The 19608-nt window shown below is 42.1% G+C and overlaps 1 protein-coding gene across 1 annotated transcript in view; it reads right to left on the reverse strand.

Moving 5' to 3' along the window:
* Positions 1-19608, reverse strand: part of LOC140465534 (vasoactive intestinal polypeptide receptor-like) — a 137401-nt gene that overhangs the window by 110306 nt on the left and 7487 nt on the right. The window lies entirely within an intron of this gene.

A 19608-nucleotide genomic window follows, 5' to 3' on the forward strand; every position in this document is an offset into this window, starting at 1 on the left:
TTTCTGCATCTCTTTGTCATTGTGTTTACAAATGCATTTTCTACCACATTCTGTGAAAATGATTTGTTTCCATTTGGTTAAATTTTTCAACTTTTGTGGCCCTCTGATTAATGCTTACTAAATTTCACTGGTTTGGAGTCTGACTTGCATGTAGTAAATAGCATGAAAGGCTCAGTTGGAACAATATTAGACCAAAAAACTATACTACAAATTTCAATTATTATTGTTGCATAAATGGGACTGCAGCATCAAGCAAGGAGCAGGTACATGTTTAAATGATTCCTCATTATGTTGTGCTGGTCAACTATTGCATTTACAGAGAAAAAAATACTGTTTCCTTCACCATTCTCATTCACATCACATTGGATATATCACCTAAATCAACTGCATTTATTTAGAGACTGCATATAAAACAAAGGTACTCCTTTAATGGCATAACTATGACTTATTGTGGCTAAACAACCTCTCTGACACATTTATAATTCTGTAATTTCATTCCTTCAGGATGCGAATTCTTCAGAATCTAAGAACGTCAAATTTCAAATGTCAGTGTTTTTGTCTTTTTCTACTGTTTCTCTTTTTACCCAGTCTTTCTCCCTTCGATTTCTTTACTTTTCTGTTCTTGGCCTGGCATTAAATTCACACTCAAATTTACCTTCCTTATCTGCTGGCTATTTGCCAATCATTAAATCAGATTGGTTCTGGAGATACTTAGTTGCCTTGTTTTCCTCAATCAATTGTTCGTTCATAGTTTGAGGAACATTATGGACACAGTTAGTTTGAGCTGAAGTGATCAGGGGCAAATCAAAGCAACGGCATTTGGGTTTAGACGTCCTGTTATGGCAGAGTCTGCATTGTTCCTACTGATAACATCTCATGTAATAGTTAGTACAGTGTTTTTTTACTGAGTCCCATGCTTCTCCATATATGTTGTAATTAAACTTGCCAAAGTGCTAATGAGCAGTTTTATTCAGCATGACCCTGGACAGAAATATAAACTGGTTTCAATCTCTTGATAATATTTATAATGGATCCTCTTACTCTGTGCATATTTTGGTGCCTTTGCAAAAACAGCCCGTCATTCAAAACCTCAAACTGGAGCTACACACCACACATTTAATTAAAGCAATTTCATTTTAAAAGGAACAGGCTTTGAGGTGTACTGTTAAATATACAACTGCATAAGACATCAATCAAAGAGTGAGGAGAAGCTGTATTCAGAGCTGTTATAGTTTGCATAATTGACACACTCCTGTCAAATTGCTCTCCTAGCTGTGCTGTGCTAAATTTCATTCATTATAACCCATTCATTGTAAGACTTGATTGGGATAGACAGAATTTTTAAATTAAAATCTGGTCAAGCTGCTTCTGCTGCTTTCACATTTATCCAAGAAATTGGCCTGAATATTCTTTAAGATTTGTCTTTGTCCCAGCACATTTCTCTTACTTCGCTCTCATCTCACCTTATGCCCTCTCAGAACTGAACTTCTCTATGAGTCCCACTCATGCTCTCTTGATCATATTCCCACCAAATAAATAACTGTTACTTCTCTCTGTGGTTCCCATCTTTTCTGATGTTAATGATGACCTCTTCTCAGTATTATAACCTCTTTATTAAAATCTGCTATAATCATTGGAAAAAGCCTTGACACTTCTTGTCCTTGCAAACTGCTACTCTTTCTGTTGATTCCCTTTCTTATCTGAAGTCCCTAAACATTTCCCAATTCTCTACCCATTTGTCCTTCAAATCCATGTTTGCATTTAGGATTTTCCAAGTATCTATCTTTGATCCTGTCTTATTCCTCATCCTTATGCTCCCCTCTCTCAAACATTCCACTGCCCTTGATGTTGCCTACTTGACATTCAGTACTGGATGAAAATAAATGTTTTCTCTTGAAAGAGAAGGCCAATGAGATCGTCTTTGGTACTTCACAAGTGTTCTACTCCTTAGCCAGTGAATCCATCCCTCTTGCAGGATGGAGGTTAAAGCAAACCATTCACAATCTTGGTACTTTATTTGACCCTGAGCTAAGCTTCCAGATCCGCATCTCTTCTATCAAAAGTAACATCAACTGCCACGTTATAACACCCCCATTCTGTACCTGCCACAGATATTTAAAACTCGTGTCTATTTTCAAATCCCTCTTTGGTTTCTCATTCCCTAGCATAAGTTCAACACTAGTACAAACGCCTGTGATCTCTGTGCTCTAGCATTACTCCTGATTTTTGTACACACACCATTGGCATCCATGCCTACAATTAGTTGTTGAGGCCCAAAGCTCTGGAATACTTTCCAACTACCATTTATAGTCTTAATAGCTATTTGGTATAGGAGTTAAAGCAGAGCCAGACAGTAATTGGAATACGTTTATTCACAGAGAGAAATATTACTTGTTGATATCTCTTTACTTCACTCTACACCTATGTCTGTTAAGAGTCTGTTCATATATGTGTCAATCAATATCCTGTACTTTTACTGTGAAGAAAAGTATGTGGTTTATATAGATACATGAGTGTATGAATATCATTGTTAGCATTTAGGCTTAAAACTGGTTTTTGCTTAATTTTGTGAAGGGTTTTTGAAAAGAACAAGTTTAGAGAGACTTTCCAAAACTGTGACATAATTAGAATGTATCAGAGAGAAGGTGCCTGCAAACCTCCCTGAATGGAATATTGCTTGTTTATACTGTGGGGTTTATGACAAGGAGCATCCAAGGAACAGGAGAATCGACGTTTCGGGCATAAGCTTATGCCCGAAACGTCGATTCTCCTGTTCCTTGGATGCTGCCTGACCTGCTGCGCTTTTCCAGCAACACATTTTCAGCTCTGATCTCCAGCATCTACAGTCCTCACTTTCTCCTCGTTTATGACAAGGAGTAAACATTGGCCTGCTTTTGGTTTAGAATAAGCAATTGTTCATTTTAGCAGAGAGAAAAAAAACAAGATTGAAAGCTTTTAGGGCCACTGTGAAGGAGACCTGGCTGGAAGCAATTATAGTTTCTCTCCTAGAAATACAGGATAATTTAGCAGAGCTCAATTACCTTGCTGTAAAAATTTAACTTCTAAAACTGTCATATTAGGATTGTTAGGTTAGAAATTGGCAGATTATTAAATGATTGGAAAGATCTGAGCTTTCATTTTATTGAGTATTCACGTAAGAAAACTTTCTGCCTAATAAGAGTTTTAAAAAAGTCAAAAGAGATAAGTACATTAGAGTACAAGAGTCAGCCAGAGCAAAGCTTGGAGTAAAGGAAGGAATAATATATAATAGTTTGGAGAATGATTCCAATTCCAATGAGGGATTTGATTTCAATAAAATCTGGTTTGGACCAAATTTACTGGCAATGATGTTGAAAAGATATTTCTTCATTTGAAAAGGTAGTAAATAGAACAAACAGCCAGAAGATGTTTGAATGTTAATATTACGAAGTAATTTCACAGTAATTCTCTGGATTTGAAATACTGTGAAGTTTGGTATTGGGAAATATATGATCCTTTGTTTACTCTGTTTTGAAATGGTTCAAACTGAGTTCTATATTTAGGTAGCATGCTTTTTTTATGTTTTCTTTTCTATTCTGTAATACCATTTGCTTTATCATCGATAAGAAAATCTGCAGCTTTGTATGCCTATGTGTCAGTGCCTATGTACCATGATAAATAAGGAAAAAAGATACATGATCTATCAAACCAGATAGAGTTCTGGGAACTGGCTTGTACACAAGTGACACTAATTATATTGACTTCATTTTAATGAATACAAATAAAATACTTTACCCTGATCCTGACCTCACCCTGATCCTGACCCTCATCCTCAGCACTGAGACTGACACCAAATCCTTTACCCCCAAAACTGACACTGAACTCTAACCTTTCACTTCCAGGGGAGACACTGACCCCTAACCCCTTACCTGCAGGACTGACACTGATCCCCAACACCATCACCCACATGACAGACATTGAACCCTTACTTCTCACCCCCAAGGACTGACCCTAATGTCTTAATTCCCAGGACTGACCCATGCTTAACCAGTTCCCCCAAGTACTGGATGAAAATAAATGTTCTCTGCTGAAAGAGAAGGCCAATGAGATCGTCTTTGGTACATCACAAATGTTCTACTCCTTAGCCACTGAATCCATCCCTCTTGCAGGATGGAGGTTGAAGCAAACCATTCACAATCTTGGTACTTTATTTTACACTGAGCTAAGCTTCCAGATCCGCATCCCTTCTATCAAAAGTAACACCAACTGCCATGTTATAACTGCCAATAAGAATATTCATTGCTGTGAGCAAATTCCATCACTTTACTGAAGATGGTGGGGGGTAATTGGTTGGGTTGGATTTGTCCTGCTTTTTGTATACAGGACATACCTGGGCATTTTTCCAAATTGTTAGGTAGATGCCAGTGTTGTACTGGAACAGCTTGATTACAGGAGCAGCAAGTTCTGGAGCACAAGTCTTTAGTACTATTGCCAGAATGTTGTCAGGACCCATTGCCTTGGCATTGTCCAGAGTCTCCAACATGGAATGAATTTAATTGGCTGAAGACTGGCATCTATGATGCTGCGTGTGTCCAGAAGAAATCAAGATGGATCATGCACTCAACACCTCTAGCTGAAATTTGCTGCGAATGCTTTAACCTGACCTTTTACACTGATGTTGTTGGAAAGTATAGTGCTGGAAAAGCACAGCAGGTCAGGGGACATCTGAGGAGCAGGAGAGTCAATGTTTCGGGCATACACTGATGTGTTGGGCTCTTCTATTATTGATGATGAGAATATTTGTGAAACCTCCTCTTGCAATGAATTGTTTAATTGCCCACCACATTCACAACTGAATGTGGCAGGACTGCAAAGCTTAGGTCTGATCTGTTGGCTATGGAATCACTTAGCTCTGTCTATCACTTGCTATGTGTGCTGTTTGGCACACAAGGAGTTCTGTTTGGTAGTTTCAGCAAGTGTACACAGAGCTTTTAGCTATGGCCATTGCGATTCCTGGCATGCCCTCCTGCAGTATCCATTGAATCAGGGTGGATCCTCTGGTTTGATGGTAATGGAAGATTGGGAGACCATAAAATCATATGACTTTGGAGCAGAAATTAGACCATTTGACCCATTGAATCTGCTCCGCCATTTAATGATGGCTGACACATTTTTCAACCCTGTTTTCCTGCTTTCTCCCTGTAACCTTTGCTTTCCTTGGCAATTAAGAACTTATCTATCTGTTTTAAATATGCTCAAGACACACTGCATCATGAGGTGACAGATTATTGATTGATGACAATGCTGTTGCTGTTGATCCACAGAACTTTATGCTTACCCAGAATTGTTGGATCTGTTCAAAATCTATCCCAGTCTGCATGGTGGTAACATCACACAAGATGGAGGGCATCCTCAATGTGCTTTGTCTCGACAAGAAGTGTGCGGTGGTCACTCTTACCAGTATTGATGGACGGATACATCGGCGAGAGGCAGATTGGTAAGGTTGAGGTTAGGTAGGTTTGTTCACTTTGTTGGGTCCTCACCACCTGCCACAGATCCAGTCTAGCAACTATACTTTTAGGGCTCAGCCAGCTCAGTCAGGAGTGGTTTTACTGAACAATTTTTGGTAATGGACATTGAAGTTTTTCACCCAGACTACATTCTGTGCCACTCTGGGCACTGATTTCTGAGATGATGCAGAAGATAGGCAGAGAGAATGAGAGAGTCATTCAGTTCTAGCTTAAAAGCCTATTTGTCTAGCTCTGTGATCTATTGCTTACAGGCAGCTAATCTAATTCAGTGTGTATTCTGGAGTTTAGCTCCAATGTTTTTCCAATGCTAACTGGTGAACTTTTCATCTCCCAACACATGAGATTATGAATTAAACATGGCACTGTCTCAGTTGGCTGGTTTTGATGTTTTTAGATAAAAATGTAATTTTGGGCCAGCAGCTTTGTTTATCCCACACAGGTCTCACGAAGTTTGGTTTAGTCTGTGGTCAGCAGCCATGTTAGGTTTCTTCCATTGAATAAAAAAGGCCCATGAAAGATCTCAGGTAAATGAAATCAGAAGAAGTTTAAAATCACCTTAAATACATTATCTGGGCTGACATGACACCAATTGTTAAAGTTCACTTGAGAATGTAACTTTTAAATGTCCTTCAGCCACTGTTATCTCTAGGAGATTGCTTGTGTCTTCCCCAGTGAACACAGATCTGAAGTACCAATTCAACTCTTCTGCCATTTCTTTGTTCCCCATAATATATTCCCATGTTTCTGTCTTCAAGTGCCCAATTTTAGTCTTAACCATTTTTTTCCCTTTCACATACCTAAAAAAGCTTTTACTGTCCCCCTTTATATTTTTGGCCAGTTTACCTTTGTACCTCATTTTTTCTCTGCGTATTTCCTTCTTAGTAATCCTCTGTTGTTCTTTAAAAGCTTCCCAGTCCTCCGTTTTCCCACTATGCGTATAACTTTGCTATGTTATACTTTTTCTCTTCAAAGTTTGGGAGAAGATTTGTAGCTCGGGTGCTCGTTGTTGTAGTTCTGTTCGCCGAGCTGGGAATTTGTGTTGCAGACGTTTCGTCTCCTGTCCGATACCCAGCATGAGCAAAACCAATGTGGTGTACAAAATCCCCTGCAAGGACTGCACAAAACACTACATAGGACAAACAGGAAGACAACTAACGATCCGCATCCATGAACACCAACTAGCCACGAAACAACATGACCAGCTATCCAGCTATGACAAGCAACATGAGTTCGAATGGGACAACACTACTATTATAGGACAAGCCAAACAGAGAACAGCCATGGAATTCCTAGAGGCATGGCACTCATGCACAGATTCAATTAATAAGCACATCAACCTGGACCCAATATACCGACCATTGCAGCGGACAGCTGGAACTGACAACCGGAAGCGGCAGATACAAATCACTATAAATGCTGGAGGAAACATCACAGAGGCGCTTCACAGGAGGCTCCCAAGCACTGAGGATGTCACCTAGACAGGGGACGAAACATCTGCAACACAAATTCCCAGCTCGGCGATCAGAACCACAACATACTTTTTCTCTTTTGACTTTATATGTTTCTTAAATTCCCTCATCAGCCACGGTCACCCCTGCCTCCTCATAGAATATTTCTTCCTTTTTGGAATGGACTGATCCTGCATCTTCTGCATTTTCCCCAGAAATATCTGCCATTGTTCCTCCACTGTCATCCCTGCTAAGGTATTGCACCATTGAACTTTGGCCAGCTCCTCCCTCATAGCTCCTTTGTTCAACTGAAATATTGTCACTACCATTGTACCCTCTCCCTTTCAAACTGCAGATTGAAGCTTATTGTATTATGGTCACTACCTCCTAATGGCTCCTTCACTTTGAGGTCCCTGATCAATTCTGGTTCATTGCACAATACCAGATCCAGAATTGCCTTCTCCCTGGTAGGCTTCAGCACCCGCTGTTCTAAGAATCCATCTTGGAGGCACTCCACAAAGTCTCTTTCTTGAGGTCCAATACCATCCTGATTCTCCCAGTCTACCTGCATGTTGAAATCCCCCATAACAACTGTAGTTAACATCTTTGTGACAGGCCAATTTCAGCTCCTTATTCAACTTACACCCTACACCCATACTACTGTTTGGGGGCCTATAGATAACTTCCAAGAGGGACTTTCTACCCTTAGAATTTCTCAGCTCTATCCATACTGACTCTACATCCCCTGATTCCAGGTCCCCCCGCGCAAGGGACTGAATATCATCCCTTACCAACAGGGCCACCCCACCCCCTCTGCCCGTCAGTCTGTCCTTACGATAGCACGTATAGCCTTGAATATTTATTTCCCAGGCCCTGTCCACTTGAAGCCACGTCTCAGTTATCTCCACAATATCGTAGCTGCCAATTTCCAAAAGAGCCTCAAGCTCATCCATCTTATTTCTAATACTTCATGCATTCATATATAGTATTTTTAATTTGTTACTGCCCTCACCCTTCCTATCAACCCCTATTTCACTCAACCTTATGGCATGATCCCTTTTTGAGTTTGCTGCTTCATTGATACCGTTGACTTTCTTGATTTCCCTTGTTCTAACTTTCCCTTCAATTTCCTCCTTAAACTTCCAGTTTGTCCCCCCCCCCCCCCCCCCCCCCCCCGCCCCCCCGCTATTTAGTTTAAATGCAGCTGTGTTGCAGTAGCAAACCTGCCTGCCAGAATGCTGGTCCCCAACCTAGTAAGGTGCAAACTGTCTCTTTTGTATAATTTATGCTTACCACAAAACATACCCCAGTGATCCAAGAATTTAAATCCTTGCTTCCTGCACCAGTTCCCAGCCACACGTTCAAGTCCATTACCTCCCTGTTTCTGGCCTCCCCAGCCCAAGGAACTGGAAGCAAACTGGAAATAACCACTCTGGACGTCCTGCTTTTTAGCCTTCTTCCTAGTTCTCCGAAGTCCCGCTGTAGTATGTTCCTCCTCTTCTTCCCGACATCATTTGTGCCGACATGTACCACTACCTCTGGCTCTTCACCTTCACCTTTGAGGATTTCCTGCACTCCGTCTGTGATGTCCTTAATCCTGGCACCAGAAAGGCAACTCACCATCCTTAAATCCCACCTGTTGCCTCAGAAACCCGTTCAGTTCCTCTCGCTATGGAGTCCCCTATCACCACGGCTCTGTGCGATGTTTGACTCCTCGGCTCTGCCTCCACACCAACTTTTGATTGATAGACCTGACCGCCTCGCGGACTGGCAGTGTCATCTGTCTCTACTGTTTCCAAAAGATTCAACTTATTCCTGGCAGGTACTTCTCCCGCGGTCTCTTGCACCTGTCTCCTCTCTGCCTTCCTCATCGTCTTCTCTCTTCTGCTCTCTTCTGGTATGGTCGGTGTAATAACATCGCTGAAGGTCCTGTCCAAAAAGATCTCGTTCTCTCAGATGAGCCTAAGGTCCTCGAGTTCTTTCTTCAGTGCTGCGATATGCTCTGTCAGTAGCTGAACGTGCACACACTTTCCACAGATATACGAGCCAGATACACCAGAGTCATTGACTTCCCACATCATGCATGTAGCACACTCAACCAGCTGGGCAGTCATGTCTTCATCCTCTTCAACTGTGGCGTAATCACTTCACTAAACCTCCTTGTCGAAGACTCCTGAGCTAAAGACTCTCTCTTCTCTCAACAGGAACTTCCCTGGACTCTCTTTTTGGGGCACGTCTGTGGACTTTAAAGTTAGGTTAGAGGAGGACAGAAGAATGCCAAAACTCGTCCATAAAATGTTTCAGTCATATTGTATATTAATGTAAATTTACTCATACAATTGCCCTTGCTTTTATACTGATCTCATTAATCCTCTAATATGCATTATTGCCAACAATTAAAAGGGCAAACTGCTCTTGGCAATGCAAACAATCATCTTTGTGAAGATCATTATTCTGAATGGATGCTTTATATTCTAATCCCTTTCACTCCACTATTTGGAGTAAGAACTGTGTGATATTATTTTGGTGGCTAATATGGCATAATTGGATCATGGCCAGTCAGGTCAATAGTTTCAAATGTGGTACCCAAACTTAATTCATTCATCCATCATCTGTGTGTTTGCTGAACCACAGTTGCTTTGATCCATCAATACCTTGAATTTAAAATACTTGCCCTTAACATCAAGTCCATTCCAACCTCTGTACTCTATTCCAGACCTACTGAAATAACACCACAAAGGCCAATATCCAGTAATGAATTCACTCTTTACTTACACGTGGAGAGTCCTTGACACTGATCCAGCTTCTTCAGAGCTGGCTCTTGGAGTGAACAGAACCTCTGATATCCCTGCTTATATCTGTTAGTTAGAACTCCCTAATTGGATGAGATTAACAGCCCCAAATCAGGGAACTCATATTCTATGATGTCCACCTGGCTGACTTTGTTGCAATCGCTACATGACATGGCTTCAAGAATTCTGCATTCTTTCCATGCTGCACTTTGGAGGTCATGCCTTCAATTGCCAAAGCTTAATGCTTTGGAATTTTCTCCTTAGACCTTGCAGTCTCCCTATCTCTCTTCTTCTTGTGGTAACAGTTTCCTCTTTGGTTAACCTTGTTTATCAAATACTTGCTTTTGTGTTTGGGATACCGTCAACATAATTTTGCTTACTAACATTCCTGCAATGGTCCTTGGAATGTTGCACCATGTTAAGGTTGCTATATTGTCATTGCATTCTATTGTCATGGCTGAAACTGCTGAAAGAAATGTAAATTGAAATGGACAATTTAGCTACAAAGAAACAAGAATAAAGAGGTTGAAGTAGAGATCTGATTTAAGAGAAAAAGAATAAAAGAGATAGAAAGAATATATTTTTGTCCTGAAAAGACTTTAAAACATTTCAACAACAATTAAAGCCTGAAATATCTCCATTCTTGTCATAGTTATTTCCAATGTCTGTGAAATTCAATTCTTTAAATTAAAAAGCCATTCTTAGAATAAAATGAACAACTCACAATTTTCTGAGTTGAATTTAAATTGTCATGTCCTGTCCAAATCCAGAAAGTTGATGCTTGACAATGAATGCTAATGGAGAGGCGATCGATGTGATGGTACTTTTACAAAGTTAATGTCAGAATTCCACTTCTCAAGTAGCAACATCCAGATTTACATATTTAACTACACAGTGCCCTTGTCTGCAGCTACACTGCAAGTTTTAACTGGATAACATTAAACATCACTAGCCTGCAGTTACTTTGATGGCAAAATCTGAGTAATGCATCACAAGCAAATACTAAAGGTTCTTACTTAAAGTTGTAATTGTACTCCTGCAATTCACAACATTAAATGAAATGAACTTAAGACCATAAAACATAGGAACTGAAATAGGCCATTTAGCCCATTGAGTCTGCTCTGCAATTCAGAGAAATCATGGTTGATTTGATAATCCTCTACTCTAATTCCCCGCCTTTTTCCCATAACCTTTGATTTCCTTACTGATTAAAAATTTGTCGATCTCAGACTTGAATATGCTCAATGGCCCAGTCTCAACAGGCCTCTATGACAAAGAATTTCACACATTCCCTACCCTCTGAGAGAAGAAATTCCTCCTCATCACTCCTGAAGAAGGGCTTATGCCCGAAACATCGATTCTCCTGCTCCTCGGATGCTGTCTGGCCTGCTGTGTTTTTCCAGCATCACATTTTTCAACTCCTCATCACTCTTAAATTTGCACCCCCTTAATCCGACACGATGCCCTCTAGTTATAGACTTTCCTACCTTTCCTATCTACCACATCAAGTTCTCTAAGCATTGTGCACATTTCAATACGGTATTCTCACATTCTTCCATTATCCAATAAGTACAGGCCTAATCCACTTAACCTGTCCTCATCAGATAGTCCCCTCATACCTGGTATCAGCCTCATGAATGTTCTTTGAAATGCCTCCAATACCGGTATATCTTTCCCACTTATCTATCCTGCTTATTACCACCTCAAAGAACTCTATTAAATTAGTCAGTCATGATGTCCATGTCATGGAACATGCTGACCTTGCTTGATTAGACTGTATATTTCTAAATGCTCCATTACATCCTTTATAATAGACACATTTATACTTCACATGATAGAAAAGAAAAGGTTACATCTGACTGAGTGTTTATTTTGGGGACTTTGGAGCAATGTGGGAATTGGGTACAGAGTAGAAGAGGTTCTTTTTGCTTTTTCTTAAGAATCATAGAGTATTAGAGTCATACAGCATGGAAACACACCCTTCCATCTAACTTGCCCCTGCCTACATTTCAATCTCACCTCATTCCATTTGCCATCATTTGGCCCATTCCCTCAAACCTTCCTATTCAAATATCCATCCAGATGCCTTTTAAATGTTGTAATTGTACCAGCCTCCACCATTTCCTCTGGTAGCTCATTATTTCCATGCACCAGTATCTGCTGAAAGAGTTGTCCCTTATATCCCTTTTAAGTCTTTTCCCTTTCACCTTAAACCAATGCCCTTGCCCTGGTGAGAAGACCTGTCTACACATCCTATCCATGCCCCTCATGATTATATGAACTTCTATAATGGCACCCCTTACGTTTAGATGGATGGAAAATGATAAAATCAAAGGTAAAGGAGAAGGTAGGATTGTAGGTTTGTGGTGGAGCTGATTGTTGCCAGAAAATAAAAGAGAAGGGACAGAATGTGCTAAATTGCTCATAGTGTCCAGGGATGTGCAGGCTAGGTGTTTTAGGGGTGGGAAATGCAGGGTTATGGGGATAGGATGGGGTCTGAGTCTGGTAGGATGCACTGGAAGGTCAATGCAAAAGCGATGAGCCTAATGGCCTTATTTTGCACTGTAGGAATTCTATGATTCTATGAAAAACAGAAATTGCTGGAAATGCTCAGCAGGTCTGGCAGCACCAGTGGAGAGAATGCACAGTTAATGTTTCAACTCCAGTCATCCTTCTTCAAGGGTAGAAGCAGTGTACACCCCAGGAGAAAATGAGGTCAGCAGATGTTGGAGATCAGACTCGAGAGTGTGTTGCTGGAAAAACACAGCAGGTCAGGCAGCATCCAAGGAGCAGAAAAATGCGTGGCTTTTTGGGACATTGGGACCGGTTCTGGGGGAGGTAGGACTACACAAATTGGGTTTTGGGCTGGAGCCCTTCATCAGGAATGAGCAGATGTCGCTGTGGTAGCAAGTCTTCTTGAGTACGTGGCTGAAGAGCTTCAGGCTGAAGCTGAAGAGCTTCAAGAGCTCAAGGAGTTAGGCTGGAAGATAAAAGCTAGGACAGACAGAGTCGTCATCTCTGGGTTGTTGCCGGTGCCATGTGACAGAGAGGCAAAGAATAGGGAGAGAGTGCAGTTGAACACGTGGCTGCAAGGATGGTGTAGGAGGGAGGGCTTCAGATATTTGGACAATTGAACTGCATTCTGGGGAAGGTGGGACCTGTATAAACAGGACGGGTTGCACCTGAACCAGAAGGGCACCAATATCCTGGGGGGTAGGTTTGCTAGCACTCTTCGGGGGGGTTTAAACTAATTTGGCAGGGGGATGGGATCCGGACTTGTAGTCCAGCAAGTAAGCTAGCTGTGTATCAGGATGTCCAAGACTGTAGGGAGGCTGTGGAGAAGGTAGCACTGACAGGGACTACTTACAGACACAGAGATGGGCTCAAGTGCGTATACTTCAATGCAAGGAGTATCAGAAATAAGGTGGGTGAACTTAAGGCATGGATCGGTACCTGGGACTACGATGTTGTAGCCATCACGGAAACATGGATAGATGAGGGACAGGAATGGCTGTTGGAGGTTCCTGGGTACAGATGTTTCAGTAAGATTAGGGAGGGTGGTAAAAAAGGAGGGGGGGTGGCATTGCTAATTAGAAATGGTATAACGGCTGCAGAAAGGAAGTTTGAGGGGGATCTGCCTCTGGAGGTAGTATGGGCTGAAGTCAGAAATAGGAAAGGTGCAGTCACCTTGTTGGGTGTTTATTATAGGCCCCCCAATAGCAGCAGAGATGTGGAGAAACAGATTGGGAAACAGATTTTGGAAAGGTGCAGAAGCCACAGGGTCGTAGTCATGGGCGACTTCAACTTCCCAAATATTGATTGGAAGCTCTTTAGATCAAGTAGATTGGATGGGGCGGTGTTTGTGCAGTGTGTCCAGGAAGCTTTTCTAACGCAGTATGTAGATTGTCCAACCAGAGGGGAGGCCATATTGGATTTGGTACTCGGTAACGAACCGGGACAAGTGGTGGGCTTGTTAGTGGGTGAACATTTTGGTGATGGCGACCACAATTCTGTGACTTTCACCTTGGTTATGGAGAGAGATAGGTGCGCACAACAAGGAAGTTTCTACAATTGGGGGAAGGGAAATTACGATGCTGTAAGACAGGATTTGAGGAGCATACGTTGGGAGCATAGGCTGTCAGGGAAGGATGTGGAGGAAATGTGGGACTTTTTCAAGGAGCAGATACGACGTGTCCTTGATATGTATGTACCGATCAGGCAGGAAAGAAATGGTCGTGTGAGGGAGCCTTGGTTGACGAGGGAGGTTGAATGTCTAGTAAAGAGGAAGAAGGAGGCTTACATAAGGTTGAGGAAACAAGGTTCAGACAGAGCAGTGGAGGGATACAGGATAGCCAGAAGGGACCTGAAGAAAGGGATTAGGAGAGCTAAGAGAGGGCATGAAAAATCCCTGGCGGATAGGATCAAGGATAACCCCAAGGCATTCTATGCGTATGTGAGAAACCTGAGAATGACGAGAACGAGGGTAGGTCCGATCAAGGACAGTGGTGGGAGACTGTGTATTGAGTCGGAAGAGATAGGAGAGGTCTTGAACAAGTACTTCTCTTCAGTATTTACGAACGAGAGGGACTGTATTGTTGAAGAGGAGAGTGTGAAACGGACTGATAAGCTAGAAGAGATATCTGTTAGGAAGGAAGATGTGTTGGACATTTTGAACAACTTGAGGATAGACAAGTCCCCCGGGCCTGACGGGATATATCCTAGGATTATGTGGGAAGCAAGAGAGGAAATTGCAGTACCGTTGGCAATGATCTTCTCGTCTTCACTGGCAACGGGGGTGGTACCAGGGGACTGGAGAGTAGCGAATGTTGTGCCCCTGTTCAAAAAAGGGAATAGGGATAACCCCGGGAATTACAGGCCAGTTAGTCTTACTTCTGTGGTAGGCAAAGTAATGGAAAGGGTACTGAGGGATAGGATTTACGAGTATCTGGAACGGCACTGCTTGATTAGGGACAGCCAGCACGGATTTGTGAAGGGTAGGTCTTGCCTTACAAGTCTTATTGAATTCTTCGAGGAGGTGACCAAGCATGTGGATGAGGGTAGAGCAGTGGATGTAGTGTACATGGATTTTAGTAAGGCATTTGATAAGGTTCCCCATGGTAGGCTTATGCGGAAAGTCAGGAGGCATGGGATAGAGGGAAATTTGGCCAATTGGATAGAAAACTGGCTAACCGGTCGAAGTCAGAGAGTGGTAGTAGATGGTAAATATTCAGCATGGAGTCCAGTTACAAGTGGAGTTCCGCAGGGATCAGTTCTGGGTCCTCTGCTGTTTGTAATTTTTATTAATGACTTAGATGAGGGAGTCGAAGGGTGGGTCAGTAAATTTGCAGATGATACAAAGATAGGTGGAGTTGTGGACAGTGAGGAGGGCTGTTGTCGGCTGCAGAGGGACTTAGATATGATGCAGAGCTGGGCTGAGGAGTGGCAGATGGAGTTCAACCCTGCCAAGTGTGAAGTTGTCCATTTTGGAAGAACAAATAAGAATGCGGAATACAGGGTTAATGGTAGGGTTCTTGGTCAGGTGGAGGAACAGAGGGATCTTGGGGTCTATGTACATAGATCTTTGAAGGTTGCCACTCAGGTGGATAGAGTTTGTAAGAAGGCCTATGGAGTATTATCGTTCATTAGCAGAGGGATTGAATTCAAGAGTCGTGAGGTGATGTTGCAGCTGTACAGGACTTTGGTTAGGCCACATTTGGAGTACTGTGTGCAGTTCTGGTCGCCTCACTTTAGGAAAGATGTGGAAGCTTTGGAGAGGGTGCAGAGAAGATTTACCAGGATGTTGCCTGGAATGGAGAGTAGGTCGTACGAGGATAGGTTGAGAGTTCTCGGCCTTTTCTCGTTGGAACGGCGAAGGATGAGGGGTGACTTGATAGAGGTTTATAAGATGATCAGAGGAATAGATAGAGTAGACAGTCAGAAACTTTTTCCCCGGGTACAACAGAGTGTTACAAGGGGACATAAATTTAAGGTGAAGGGTGGAAGGTATAGGGGAGATGTCAGGGGTGGGTTCTTCACCCAGAGAGTGGTGGGGGCATGGAATGCGCTGCCCGTGGGAGTGGTAGAGTCAGATTCATTGGCGACCTTTAAGCGGCATTTGGATAGGTACATGGATGGGTGCTTAATCTAGGATAGAAGTTCGGCACAACATCGTGGGCCGAAGGGCCTGTTCTGTGCTGTATTGTTCTATGTTCTATGTTCTATGTTCTAGGACAGAGGAGAGGACTTGGGGAGTATAGGGAGAGAGAGAGACTCACTCAGATCTTTGTAGAGAGAGGAAGAGGCCTTCTTCAATGTAGGCATCCTTGGAAGACCCTTGGCTCTTGCCCAAAAAGTTGATTTTCCTGCTTCTCGGATGCTGCCTGACTTACTGTGCTTTTCCAGCGACACACTCTCAACAGTGTACATCCCAAGCAATGCCCACTCTAAGAAAGGCTATAAATCAACACATAATAGGAGCATGTTACAAAAAAAATAATTATGATAGATTGATTGGAATAATCAAATTGGGAAGGGTAACTACAACAACAAATTCATACAGTGCATTAGAGACAGATTTTTAGAACAATGTTTCATGGAGCTAAGCAGGAATCAGGCTATTCTAGATGTGGCAATATGTAATGAGGCAGGTTAGTAAATTACCTCAGAGTAAAAGATCCCTAAGAAAGGAGTGATCCAGCTACAGTGACAGTAATGAAGCAACGTTGGACACTTAAGGATGTAACTCATGACTCTCAGCAAAAATACATCCCTATAAGAAGGAAAGATCCTAAGAGAGAGGCAAACCAATCATCACCAAGCAAGGAAGTAAGGACAATACTAAGCTGAAAGAAAAAGCATATAATGAGGCCAATGTCAGCGATAGTTCCTAAAGACTCCGATAAACTGAGAACCTCACAAAGGAATAAATAAGAACAGAGAAACCATGAAGGCAAACTAGTGAGGAAAATACAAAACTGATAATAAGGAGCTTCTTCTAATATATAAAAAGGAAGAGAGAAGTTGAAGTGAAAACATGACCCTCAGAAAATGAATCTCGGAGTTAGCAAAAGCACTCCCAAGGACACTGGTTCCTGTCCTGCCCAGGTGTAGAACACCCAATTTGTATAGTCCTACCTCCCTCACAACCAGTCCCAATGTCCCAGAAAGCCATGCATTCATCCTGCTATTCTTTCATTTGTACCCTGACCAGCATGTGGCACTCGTAGCAATCCTGAGATGACTACCTCTGAGGCCCTACTTTTTAACTTGGCTCCTAATTCCCTTGATTCTGTTTGTCGAAGCTCATCCCATATTTTACCTATATCATTGGTCCCTGTATGCACCACGACAACTGACTGTTCATCCTCCTCCTTCAGAATGTTCTGCAGCTGATCTGAGACATCCCTGACCCGTGCACCTGGGAGGCAACATACCATATGGGAGTCTCATTTTTGGCGGCAGAACCACCTATCTACTTCCCTTACAATTGAATCCCCTTCCACTCATTTTGCCGCCCTTTGAATTGTGTTTGAAGACAGTATTATAATTGTACAAACTCTTGTTAGGTGTCAATTGTGGCTCAGTTGCTTGTTCCCTTGTTTATTACATTGGAAGGTGTGGATTAAAGTCCTACAATATCCGTAAAATCAATTAAACCAAAAGAATTAAGGATGCTGGAAATCAGAAACACAAACAGAAATTGCTGAAAAACCTCAACAGGCCTGGCAGAATGTGTGGGAAATTAACATCTCAGGTCCAGCGATCTTTCTTTTCTCCATAGATGCTGCTTGACCTGCTGGGCTTTTCTAGCATTTCTGTTTTTGTGTCCCTAAAATCATTTAACTGATTGCTATGCTGCTGCTTGCAGGATGTTGCTAGATATGTTGTACAAGATGATTAGGGGATTAGGGGTTTAGATAGGGTTGACCATGAGAACCTTTTTCCATGTATGGAGTCAGCTATTACGAGGGGGCATAGCTTTAAATTAAGGGGTGGTAGGTATAGGACAGATGTTAGGGGTAGATTCTTTACTCAGTGAGTCGTGAGTTCATGGAATGCCCTGCCAGTCGCAGTGGTGGACTCTCCCTCTTTATGGGCATTTAAACGAGCATTGGATAGGCATTTGGAGGATAGTGGGCTAGTGTAGGTTAGGTGGGCTTGGATCGGTGCAACATCGAGGGCCAAAGGGCCTGTACTGCGCTGTATTTTTCTATGTTCTATGTTCTATATTAATTCTCTCTGGTATTTCTGGCATTCAAATGTAGTTAGCTGGCTATAAGGCAATTTGAGACATTGTTTGAGATTGTATAAGGCATTATATAAATGATTTTCATCATAGACTTTGCTCACCGCTAATGTATTTGAGTTTAAGAATTGTTTAACCTGTGCTGAAATTGGTCAGTAGTTTATCCTTCCTTGCTAAGTATCTCAGGTGCATTTGTCAGAGGGAACTGGTCTGGATGGGTTACTCTTCGGAGGGTCAGTGTGGACTGGTTGGGCAGAAGGGCCTATTTCCACGCTGTAAGGAATCTAATCTAATCTAATCTAAATGCTGCTCCCTCTTCACTTTACCTCAGCTCTATTAATCTAGTAAATCTCTTTGACCTGCTTCCAACACATTAATGTGAATGATCAGAGCTGTACACAATGCTCCAAGTACAGTCTCATTAGTGCCCTGTATAACTGAAGTATAATGTCTGTACTCCTACATCCAATTCCCCTCCCCAGTTTCTGCCAAACTGGATAATATCAGTCTTTTGCACATTATACTTCAGATGCCAGATCTTATTTATATCCTTTTGGAGGTTCCATATGTCTTTTCACAACCCACTTTCCTACCTATCTTTGTGTCATCAGCAAATTTAGTTACTATACCTTCAGTCCCCCATCCACGTCATTTATATAAGTTGAAATGAGTTGAGACCCCAGTATTGACCTTGTGGCACATCCCTCCAGCCTGAAAAAGACTCATTTATTCTTACGCCCTGCTTTCTGTTAGTCAGCTAATTTTCTATCCATGCCAATATGTTACCTCCTACACTCTGAGCTTTTATTTCTCACAATAGCCTTTGCTGTAGCAGTTGATTAAATGCCTTCTGGAAATATATGTACAATATATCCACTGCTTCTCCTTTATCAACAACACAAGTTACTTCCTCAAAGAACTCCGATAAATAGCTAAACATGACTTCCCTTTGACTAAACCATGTTGGCTTTGCCTGGTTATCTTGACATTTTCCAACTGCCTATTTGTAACACCTTTATTTATAAGTTCCAACATACCACAGTATAGTTTGGTTTGACCTTGTTGGAACCTGTCCACTCCAGGCTGGCAGCATTGTTTTCTCAATGTAGTTTTTGCCTTTTTTCTTTTCTTTCTTCCTTTCCTCATAATTTTTAAGGCTAAGGTGGTGTTGGTGGGCAGTGGCTGCAGCATCAGTGCTGTTGATTGGGATAGTGTTCAGAGCCTGGGCTCATGGTGGCGGTGCCCGGACCCTGGACTCCTGATGGTGGTAGGTCCAGAGCCTGGACTCCTGGTGATGGTAGGCCCAGAGCCTGGACTCCTGGCGTAACTCCAAATGGCACCAGATTGTGGCGACAATATACTTTTCACTATATCTTCAAGACATATGTGACAATAAAGCCATTCATTCATTCATGTTCCCTATGACAGGTGCTAAACTAACCAGCTTTCTGTCTCCCAACCTTTTTGAATAAAGGAGTTACGTTATCCAATTTCCAGTTTAACTTGCCCCAAATCTAATGTGGTTTAGAAAATTAAAACCAAAGCATCAACCTTTTCACTGGCTATTTCTTTCATGACCCCTAGGATGAACTCCATCAGGTCTTGGTGACTTG

This window comes from Chiloscyllium punctatum, chromosome 42 (assembly GCF_047496795.1).
Source record: "Chiloscyllium punctatum isolate Juve2018m chromosome 42, sChiPun1.3, whole genome shotgun sequence".
Taxonomy (NCBI): domain Eukaryota; kingdom Metazoa; phylum Chordata; class Chondrichthyes; order Orectolobiformes; family Hemiscylliidae; genus Chiloscyllium; species Chiloscyllium punctatum.